General features: G+C 42.4%; 1 non-coding gene across 1 annotated transcript; it reads right to left on the minus strand.

The window, feature by feature from the left end:
• Positions 1-1,311: 1,311 nt before the first annotated feature.
• Trnat-ugu (transfer RNA threonine (anticodon UGU)) lies at positions 1,312-1,386 on the minus strand. Its single transcript has one exon. It is a non-coding gene; the product is annotated as a tRNA-Thr (tRNA).
• Between the last annotated feature and the right edge of the window lie 8,092 nt (positions 1,387-9,478).

Here is a 9,478-nt window from a genome sequence, read left to right on the forward strand (position 1 = left end):
CGTGAAAGGAAAACTATGCAAAGATGTACACTTAAATGGCACGACTGAGTAGCACACACACAGTAATATCTGAGGAATGTCCTTCGACACGCGCAGAACGAAAGTCTTCTCGCGAACGTACAGCGTCTCTGAAAAAAAATCTAGTGACTATATTCCGGCGTTACGGCCAGGTTCTCATACAAATGAGCAAAAAAGGGTAAATTTGAAATTTTTTTTGAGACAATGAAAATACATTCGAACGATCTGTTTGGGAATTACGAGTGACAATACTATGAGCTTAATTTTAGATTTTCAATAAAAAATGGCGCCCGTAATTATGATTTGATCAAGGGCTTGCGAGACTGGAGTACGCAGAGTGCGTGCAGTGTGGCACCTCAGATGTTACCTGAATTCAAAAATGGGTAACATCAGTTGATACTACATTATTTCTCTGAACTTGAAAATGGATAACATCAGTCGATAATACATAAAATTAATGGGAGCGCATACCTAACCGCAATGAAACAACCTGAAATTTAACGATACAGTGCTAATTCGAACTTTGAGTTCGATTTTGAGGGGTTTGTTTCACTCCTTATGCCTACACAAAAATTAGTTAATATTAACAAATGTCATATTATAGCTATAAGTTCCTAAGAAAAGTGTTTACTTTTAGGGGTCAGAGGTAGGAGTTAAGAGATCGAACCACTTTTAATTTATGCTGCATGCCGTTCTGAGAAAATCGTTACTCGAAAAAAAAAGTGTTCAAAGTTTAGGGAAAACATTTAGTTATATTATTACTTCGATTTGCATGAACTGAGTGTTACACATATATTCTTAATGTCGCTGAAAACGAATCTGAAGTCAGATTTTCAATATTCAAATCAGCTAATCCAATACGGAGGGCAAACGATTATGTTTTGACCAATTTTTACCAAAAATGTATTTTCGTTATTTACGTTTAGTCTGCAATTCAAGGAGTATTTATCAGCCCTTCCTCTACCTCTGATTGTTCCTAGACAGCAACTTCCTGTTCTTCTTGGCAGGAAAAGCCGATCTGTCTAAGCTGGATATGCAGCACTCGGCAGCCTGCACTTGATATTCGTCCGTATTTTCGGTGAGTATGTTTGCATGCATTCTGCAGTATGAATCCTTTTGAGCACGTGCGACACGGGACGAGTTATCATCTACATCTATATGGATACCCTGCAAAACACATTTAAGTGCCTGGCAAAGGGTTCATCGAATCACCTACACAACCGATAATTAATTGAAACCCTCAGCTGCCGACAGGTGTTGTTGATATACTTCGATGGGGACAGCTGAAAAGTGTGCCGCTACTGGGACTCGAACCCAGGATCTCCTGCTTACAAGGCAGACGCTCAATCCATCTGAGCTATCGAGGGCACAAATGAACAGCACGGCTGCAGGAATTTATCCCTCGCACGCTTCCCGTGAGACTCACACCCCGAACCGCCCACAATCCGATTACGTAATGTACTTAATAGGTATTTGTCCATCCACTCATTACTGGCTCACACTAAGGTGACGATTCCCGTAAGATTTCCGGTAGCCTGTGCGCATTCGCACAGACGAAGGTCAATGGCTGGGTGACGTTTAACCATAGATATGAAGATAGTAACTGTTCTAGAAAGAACAGGCGCCACTGACGACCGTACAGCTCTTCTAGAACACATGATAGACCGGCCGATGTGGCCGAGCGGTTGTAGGCACTTCAGTCGGGAGCCACGCGAACGCTAAGGTCGCAGGTTCAAATCCTGCCTCGAGCATGGATGTGTGTGATGTCCTTAATTTAGTTACGTTTAAGTCGTTCTAAGTTCTAGGAAACTGATGACCTCAGATGTTAAGTCCCAAAGTGCTCAGAGCCATTCGAACCATCAGTCCCTATGTTTACACACTACTTACAGTAACTTATGCTAAGGACAACACATACACAACCATGCCCGAGGGAGGACTCGAACCTCCAACGGGGGGAGCCGCGCGAACCGTGACAAGGCGTTGGACACATGGCGGGTACCCCGCGCGGCTCATGGCAGCCGTGACACTGCTTCAAACAATGGACTGTAGAAACTTTTGTAAAGCACGGATTAAAAAAAAAAAACCTTTCCGTTCCAGGAGTCTAGACAAGTACACCTTTAAAAAATGCAACTACAAAGAAATTGAATTTTCGAACGGGGCAGGGCTTAAAACTTTGAAGAGTTAAATTTTAATGGCCGTTCTCTTGTATGCAAATAGTTTCACAGTAGAAATTTCTCTAGTTTTATTTATTTATTTATTTTTTGCTGTAGGTAAAGAAGGATAGGATTCTGAGAAGGGGGAAGGGGGGGGGGGGGGAGGAATCTCGCCTCTCCCACCTTGGAATTCTCAGTACAGAATTTTTATTCATTACGAGATTCTCAGCCACTTGCAGAAGTGATTTCGCGTGATTCTGCAAAACTTTTCCTTTAGCCAATCGTAGCAACTATAGGATTCCGTTCCTGCTGCATGACATGTCTCGGAACTTAAACTGACCAACTTATTTGCATAAAGAGCTAGCTTATCATCCGCTTCTTTACTTACTTAGACCGTTCATGGTCTGCAAAGCATTTTTTCTTTAATCGTTTTTTTTATGTCTTTTATAAACTGCAACACTTTCTAAACTTTTCTAAACTTAACGCCGTTGAAGCATGGTCTTTTGCTGAATGACCAAAAAGCAATGCTGACAGCTGGGGTCCAAGGTTTTTGTTAATCAAGCCGTTTGTATTCTTGTTTGTATAACGCATATTTCTTTATATCTAATTGAGAAGTGAAATACCGGTTTTCGTAGATGCAGATTTAAAATATTTTAATATAACGCAATAAATATTTCATTAAAATTTTCATCCCCTTATGCTCGAAGTTAAAAACCAGTGAAACACGTAGTTTTTAAAAATTGTAACAGATTAGCCGAATACGAATTGTCAGATATGCTTTCATAATGCTTTCATAATGAACCATTTTCAGAAACGTGGAGCCGGATCTGGGGGTGAATTTCCTTCTCTCCGAGACACCCGGCTTCTTCTTCGACTTAGCCGGCAAACAGGCCGAGGACGCCGGGTGGGGACCGAATAGGCAGCAGTTTGTGGATGGCGACGTCGTCACTGGCTGTTGCCTTCGTGCGGGCCTCTTGTGTAAAGGGGGAGCCAACCGTGGCCAAGTGAAGGTCTGTATTCCACAGGAACGAGTTAGCATGGCACTCAGATATTTCCACGAGTCGGCGGACGGGGGTCATTTGGGGTTCTTCAAGACCTTGAACCGAGTTCAGGAATACATGTTTTGGCCCAACCTATATCCCGATGGCAGGCGATTTGTTGGCAACTGTGTCCAGTGTAAGCGTGGTAAGCCCGATGTTGGGCTGCACAGAGAACTACTACAGTCGCTTAGGGAGCAGTGTCCTCTGGACCGCGACTCAAAGATCGAAACAACGATCGACGGAAACTGGCGCCAGAAACGCACCAGCTCACTCTATTTCATCCCCTTAGGGGTTGAACTTCCAAAAACACCGCAACACGTATTTTCTTATTTGTAGCCTTGAAGTCAAATACCAATTTTCGTAGATGTGGCCTTAAAAATACTTTCATAGTTCTTCCATAATTATTTATCTCAAAATAAAATATTCATCCACTATTTCACCTCATAGAGGTTAAATTCCCAAAGATACTGGAACACATATTTCTTTATTTCTGACCTAGAAACCAGATACAAATTTTCGTCTGCCTAGCTTCAAAATTACCTTAATAGCTACATGTTTCAAAAATCCTTTCATTTCCTGTGTATCCCCCTTAGAGGTGGAATTTCGAAATATGCAGTATAAGCGGTATAAGATCAACAACCTTTCCAAATCTCAAGGTTTATTTTCCTTGGCGGTCTGGACTGTGTGAATTTCATAGTAATGGCCTCCACACACACACACACACACACACACACACACACACACACACACACACACACACACACACACACACACACACACACCACTACCAATGCCACCACCACCTCCTGGGGAAATTTCTGCAGACGCCCTTGTTCCACTGCAGTCATATTTTGCCGACGACCTACATTTAGCAGCGTGGGAGGGATAGTGTCGTGCAACAGACAGTATACTCAGTAGACAACGAACTGTTCGTTGTGAAATCAGCGACATATTAACCGAGACTGACACAGAAGGTGCTGAAGGTGAAGCACACTAGACTCGTGTCTACCACGGCTTCAAATAGTATCGATTTACTATGAACGGAAGTTCCGAAAAGTGAGCAAATAATTTTACAGTAAATTCAGTACCGATGGTGAGGATATACAACGAAAAACATTTCTATAAAATTTCAGAAATAATGAAATATTCCACTCAAGTCGCTTGACAGAAAACGCAATGGATATGCTTGCACTTAAGACGGAAGGCCCTACGTGCTTACGCAGGCTTACGACAGATCGCAAAATTCGGCAGTAGGCGTAAGCCAACCTCTTGTGCTGCCATCTGTTATTGATGCCAGGCATCAAGGTCTCAGTAGTACGACCATCCACTGGAGAGTAGTTTGCTTTGTAAGCACTCCGTCTTCAGGCCACGAGTGACCTACTGGGACAGCACCATCCGACCGCCGTGTCATCATCCGTGGAGGATGCGAACAGGAGGGGCGGGGGTCAGCACACTGCTCTCCCGGTCGTTATGTTGGTATTTTTTGACCGGAGCCGCTACTATTGGGTCGAGTAGCTCCTCGATTGGCATCATGAGGCTGAGTGCACCCCGAGAAATGGCAAGAGCGCATGGCGGCCTGGATGATCACCCATCCAAGTGCCTTCAACGCCCGACAACGCACTTAACTTCGGTGATCCCACGTGAACCGATGCAACCTCCGCGGCAAGGCCGTTGCCGCAGATATTTTACAGTAGTTGCTTACGTTTCATAATTATCTAGTTTACGGGGAAAATGTAAAAAAGGCGATTGTCACCGAAGCTACAACTAATCTGAATTTCTGGTTAGTTATCAAGTGGTCTTGTGTGCGAGCCTGAATTTTTCATCCTTTGCGGTGGGAATGATTCAAACCCGTCATGTTCTTCTTATGAAGTGTTCTATTTATTTTGCACACAATGATCGTTTGTAGTTGTCTTGAGTTACTAGGTTGATAAATTTTTGTTTGGCGCACGTATCATAACTGAGATTTGCGCTTAATGGCTGAAGGTGAATTAGCGTAATGAGAAGTAGCGAATGTTACAGTAACATGTTTGTAAATTATTTCAGGTAAATTACGTTAGTCGTGTAATATTATCCGTATACCAGTACAGTATGTGGGCCAATTACGTTAGTCATGGAATACTATCCGTATAAGACTATGTCACCTTGGTGTCCCGGAATTTGCTTCAATTTTGGAATCCACGAAAGAACTGGAAATTTTCCTTTACACAGCTTTCCATATAATTTCTATTACAGTGATTCAGTCTTGCCTGTCACTCGACTTTTCTGACTGTGAAATAAATTCTATCGCTCAGGTGCTTATTACCTCTTCGTGTTTCCATTTGCCGATATTGCGCATAAACACATATCTCAAAGTTGCTATGGACATTGATGGAGCGACACACTTTTCTATGGCGACACTGCAGTTTATAGATAGAAAAACCGATCAGTTAAAACGACATGGGTATTTTAGTTCTGAATAACCGATGTCTTTCAGTATTTGTTTGCTCTCGGTTATAACAAGTATCTTTTCATTTTTTCCTGATAACCACGTAAAAACAGATATATCAATTAGCCACAGATGTCGTAGTAAAATTTTTAGTTTTCAAATAAACCTTTTTAAAAAAAGACGAGTAATTTTTATTCGTAAGATTTCCATAGCACTGAAATACGGCGTTATTACAGAAAAAAATGGGAAAAGTTATGTATGCCACTTTAATAACACTGCTGATAGAAACGAGCAACAATTGGATTGGTCCAACATTGCCGAGACAATACTGTGCCTGTTATACAAGCAGAGCGCGAGACTGGACACAGTTTCTCGCTGTTGTCGAACGTCAGTTGTAACATAGAATGGCACCATCTGAAAGTCTGGAAGTATTTTACGATATGCGGTACGAGTGAAGAACAAAGTTAGATTTGGTCGACTTGCGACATCATACAAGGAAAAAAGTTAAAATTTAACAAATCATTCATAGTTCTGGATAAAAGTAGAAAGTGCCTGATCTGCTGCTGTGTCTACGTAATATGCCGTTATCTGCTTTTAGCCCTTAAAAACAGAGAAATTAAAACGAAAAAGAGAGTTCTCCTGCCGCAGTTTTCACTCTTTATCGCTGGACTATACGTAATGCCTGCATAGTGCTGTGATAACCGATTACAATATAATTTTTGACCAGAGCTTCTAAAAACTATAATCAGTAGGATAATATTGCCAGTTTTCTGTAGTATAGAAGCACTCGCCAGCAGCGAAGATCGGACAAAGTTTTATTTGACTATTTAATTTAAAGAAATTAGAATTATATTAATACCGTCAGTTGCTCGCGGGCGTTGATAAATATCAACGTGGACAAGTGAAAATGTGTGCCGCGACCGGGACTCGAACCCGGGATCTTTTGCTAAAATGACAGACGCTCTATCCATCTGAGGCACAGAGGACACAGTGTATGGTTCGACTGCAGGGACTATCTCGCGCACGCCTCCTGCGAGACTCACATTCTCACCTTGAATGTCCATACAATACAGTCGTAGAGTCCCACTCCAACACACTCATTCCTCGTGGAAGACATGTCCATATCAATATAAGTATATGGTTCTGGCAATACCAGCCATGACCTTCTTCTGTGAAGATGCACACGTATTCCCCGAACTGGACTTGGTAAGAATGTGTTCCACGAGTAATGAGTGTGTCGGTGTGGGACACTACGAATGTAGTGTGTGGACATGCAAGGTGAGAATGTGAGTCTCGCGGGAGGCGTGCGCGAGATAGTACCTGCAGTCACACTATCGTCTGTGCCCTCGGTGGCTCAGATGGGCAGAGCACCTGCCATGTAAGCAGGAGATCCCGGGTTCGAGTCCCAGACGTGCACACATTGTCACCTGTCGCCGTTGATATATATCGACACACGTGAGCAGCTGACGGTATTAATATAATTCTAATTTCGTTCTGAACGGCTGCAGGTCATCATAAGGGTATTTAATTTGACATTTTGATTCCATTTATCAAGAAACTGAGAAAGTAAAAATTGTTTAATCTTTGTTTGATTTCTACGTTTACTAGAGAAAATAATGTAAATAAAAGACTGAAAATCGGTTATTACAAGAACTGGTATTGTGACGGGCTTTAACAATTAGCTTAAAGAAGGGTTGGGAAACTGATAAGAGCCGAAAACCAGTTATTTCAGCGATAACCAACATTCCCACTGGTGTTCTGAGTGGTAAGATTGACGCACAAGGACAACAAGAACAGTTTCTCAGAAAGGTTACTGGAGCTCTGGTGTTCTCAAAATGAACGGGCCAGCCATTGGCGTCTGCGAGGGTGAAGGGGAGGGGGAGGGGAGGAGGTCGGGAGGGGAGGATAGGCAAAAGGGCACTTTCACCCATCGCCCCCAACCCTCCCTGGAATCTGGAGTAAAGAGTTTTTATTCGTTACAGTATACTCTTCCAGATAAGAATTCTCCACAATACTGATAAACCTTAGCTTTGGCCAGTTGTAGCGCTTATAGAGTTAGGGTCTTGTAGCTTGATGCACCTCGTAACTGACCAGCTGATTTGTACACAGAGTGCCAGTTTCAGAATCATGCACTCCAGCCTCGACGCGCCTTCCCCCCTCCCCACCACTGGAAATATTTCTGCAGTCTCCAGTCTGCCACTGTGCATATATTTTGATAACATCCTGGTTTTAATAGCATCGAAGGAACAGCATTGTGGAGTAAAGGGTACACCTAGCACAGACCACACCATTCACAATGAAACGCATCACTTAGTAGATGGTGAAGTACTTTGAAGCTAGCCAGATAGAAACAGAACCTCCTGGCACTGTATCTAACCCAAATTCTAATCTTACACTAATCTCTTGTATGTACCTACCACGCCCTCAAAGAGCCAACGATTTACTATTATCAGAAGTTCCGAAAAATGAGGAAGAAATTGACCCACACTTTTTTGCGTTGTTTATTATTTCGATTACACCATAAAGGGAATGGACTTGTAGCCACAGGTTACACAAGCGATAGATGGTTTAAAATACATAAAAAGAGATGACAATAAGAAACGCTTTTTAAAAACGCAATGATGCACGGCTTTTACGATTTTTACAGGAAAAAAATGGATGACAAAATAAAGGTTTTTCAAAAATACGCTGGTAGACAATATTGGGGATTTTTTATCTTTATAGATGACTAGCGGAAAAGCTTGGTTTTGACCAGGCATTTATTTAGAGCTGTGCGTCCACGTCCGTACTATGCAGCGTCTGGCCTTGTCCTGAGTTTTTATGACGTATCTCCCGAAACATGTGTCGTACAATGATATAATTTTGTAGGTACATTCAGCGTCATATGCGGATACTGTCTGCAAAATTTATTGCGAATATAGTAGCAAAGAAGTAACAAATTTAAATGTCACGAATGCTGTGATGCCCACACACTTGGGTGTAACTAATGTACACGGGATGCTTGGCACGATCATTATGGCTACCATCACCTGTGGTCGTAATTGGACCAGCTGTGTCGACGTAGTGAAAATATAAATGTGCATAACATGGTAAACGTCCATTCTTTCCAGCCATCAGACCTGATCTACGATCAAAAATATCATGTAAAAGTGGTAGGGGCAACGGCCTTGCCGCAGTGGATACACCGGTTCCCGTCAGATCACTGAAGTTTAGCACTTTCGGCCGTGGTCGGCACTTGGATGGGTGACCATATGGGCCGCTATGCGCTGTTGGCATTTTTCGGGTTGCACTCAGCCTTGCGATGCCAATTGAGGAACTACTCGACCGAATAGTAGCGGCTCCAGTCAAAGGAAACTACCACAACGAGTGGGAGAGCCAGCTCCTCCTCCAGCCTCAGTGAGAATGACGTGGCGGTCGGATGGTCCTGATTGGCCACTTGTGGCCTGAACACGGAGTGCTTTCTTAAAGGAGTGCTCCCTACATAAAACTGACAGTCTTGACTCAGGGACTGTCCACGGTAAATGCTGCATTGGACCTACGAATACTATTAAAATAACGGTTTGAGTTCTCTTTAGTTGTCCAATCATCTGAAGTGAGTCCTTATTGAAGTAAGCTGAAAAATAGATTTTATGTTAATGGCGGATAAATTTTATGTTAATGGCGGCAAATTAACTTTACCCTAATGACACACAAGGTCAATGCCGTTCTATCACGTAAAGTATTCTCAGATCGAAATGTTTTGCATTACCAAATCTCCAATGTAGATTCATAATACCGCAATTATAATTCTCAAAATAATTTGGAGCTACGTTCAATGCATATTTAAATGCATCTTTCAAAAC

This window comes from Schistocerca gregaria, unplaced genomic scaffold (assembly GCF_023897955.1).
Source record: "Schistocerca gregaria isolate iqSchGreg1 unplaced genomic scaffold, iqSchGreg1.2 ptg000327l, whole genome shotgun sequence".
Classification (NCBI taxonomy): domain Eukaryota; kingdom Metazoa; phylum Arthropoda; class Insecta; order Orthoptera; family Acrididae; genus Schistocerca; species Schistocerca gregaria.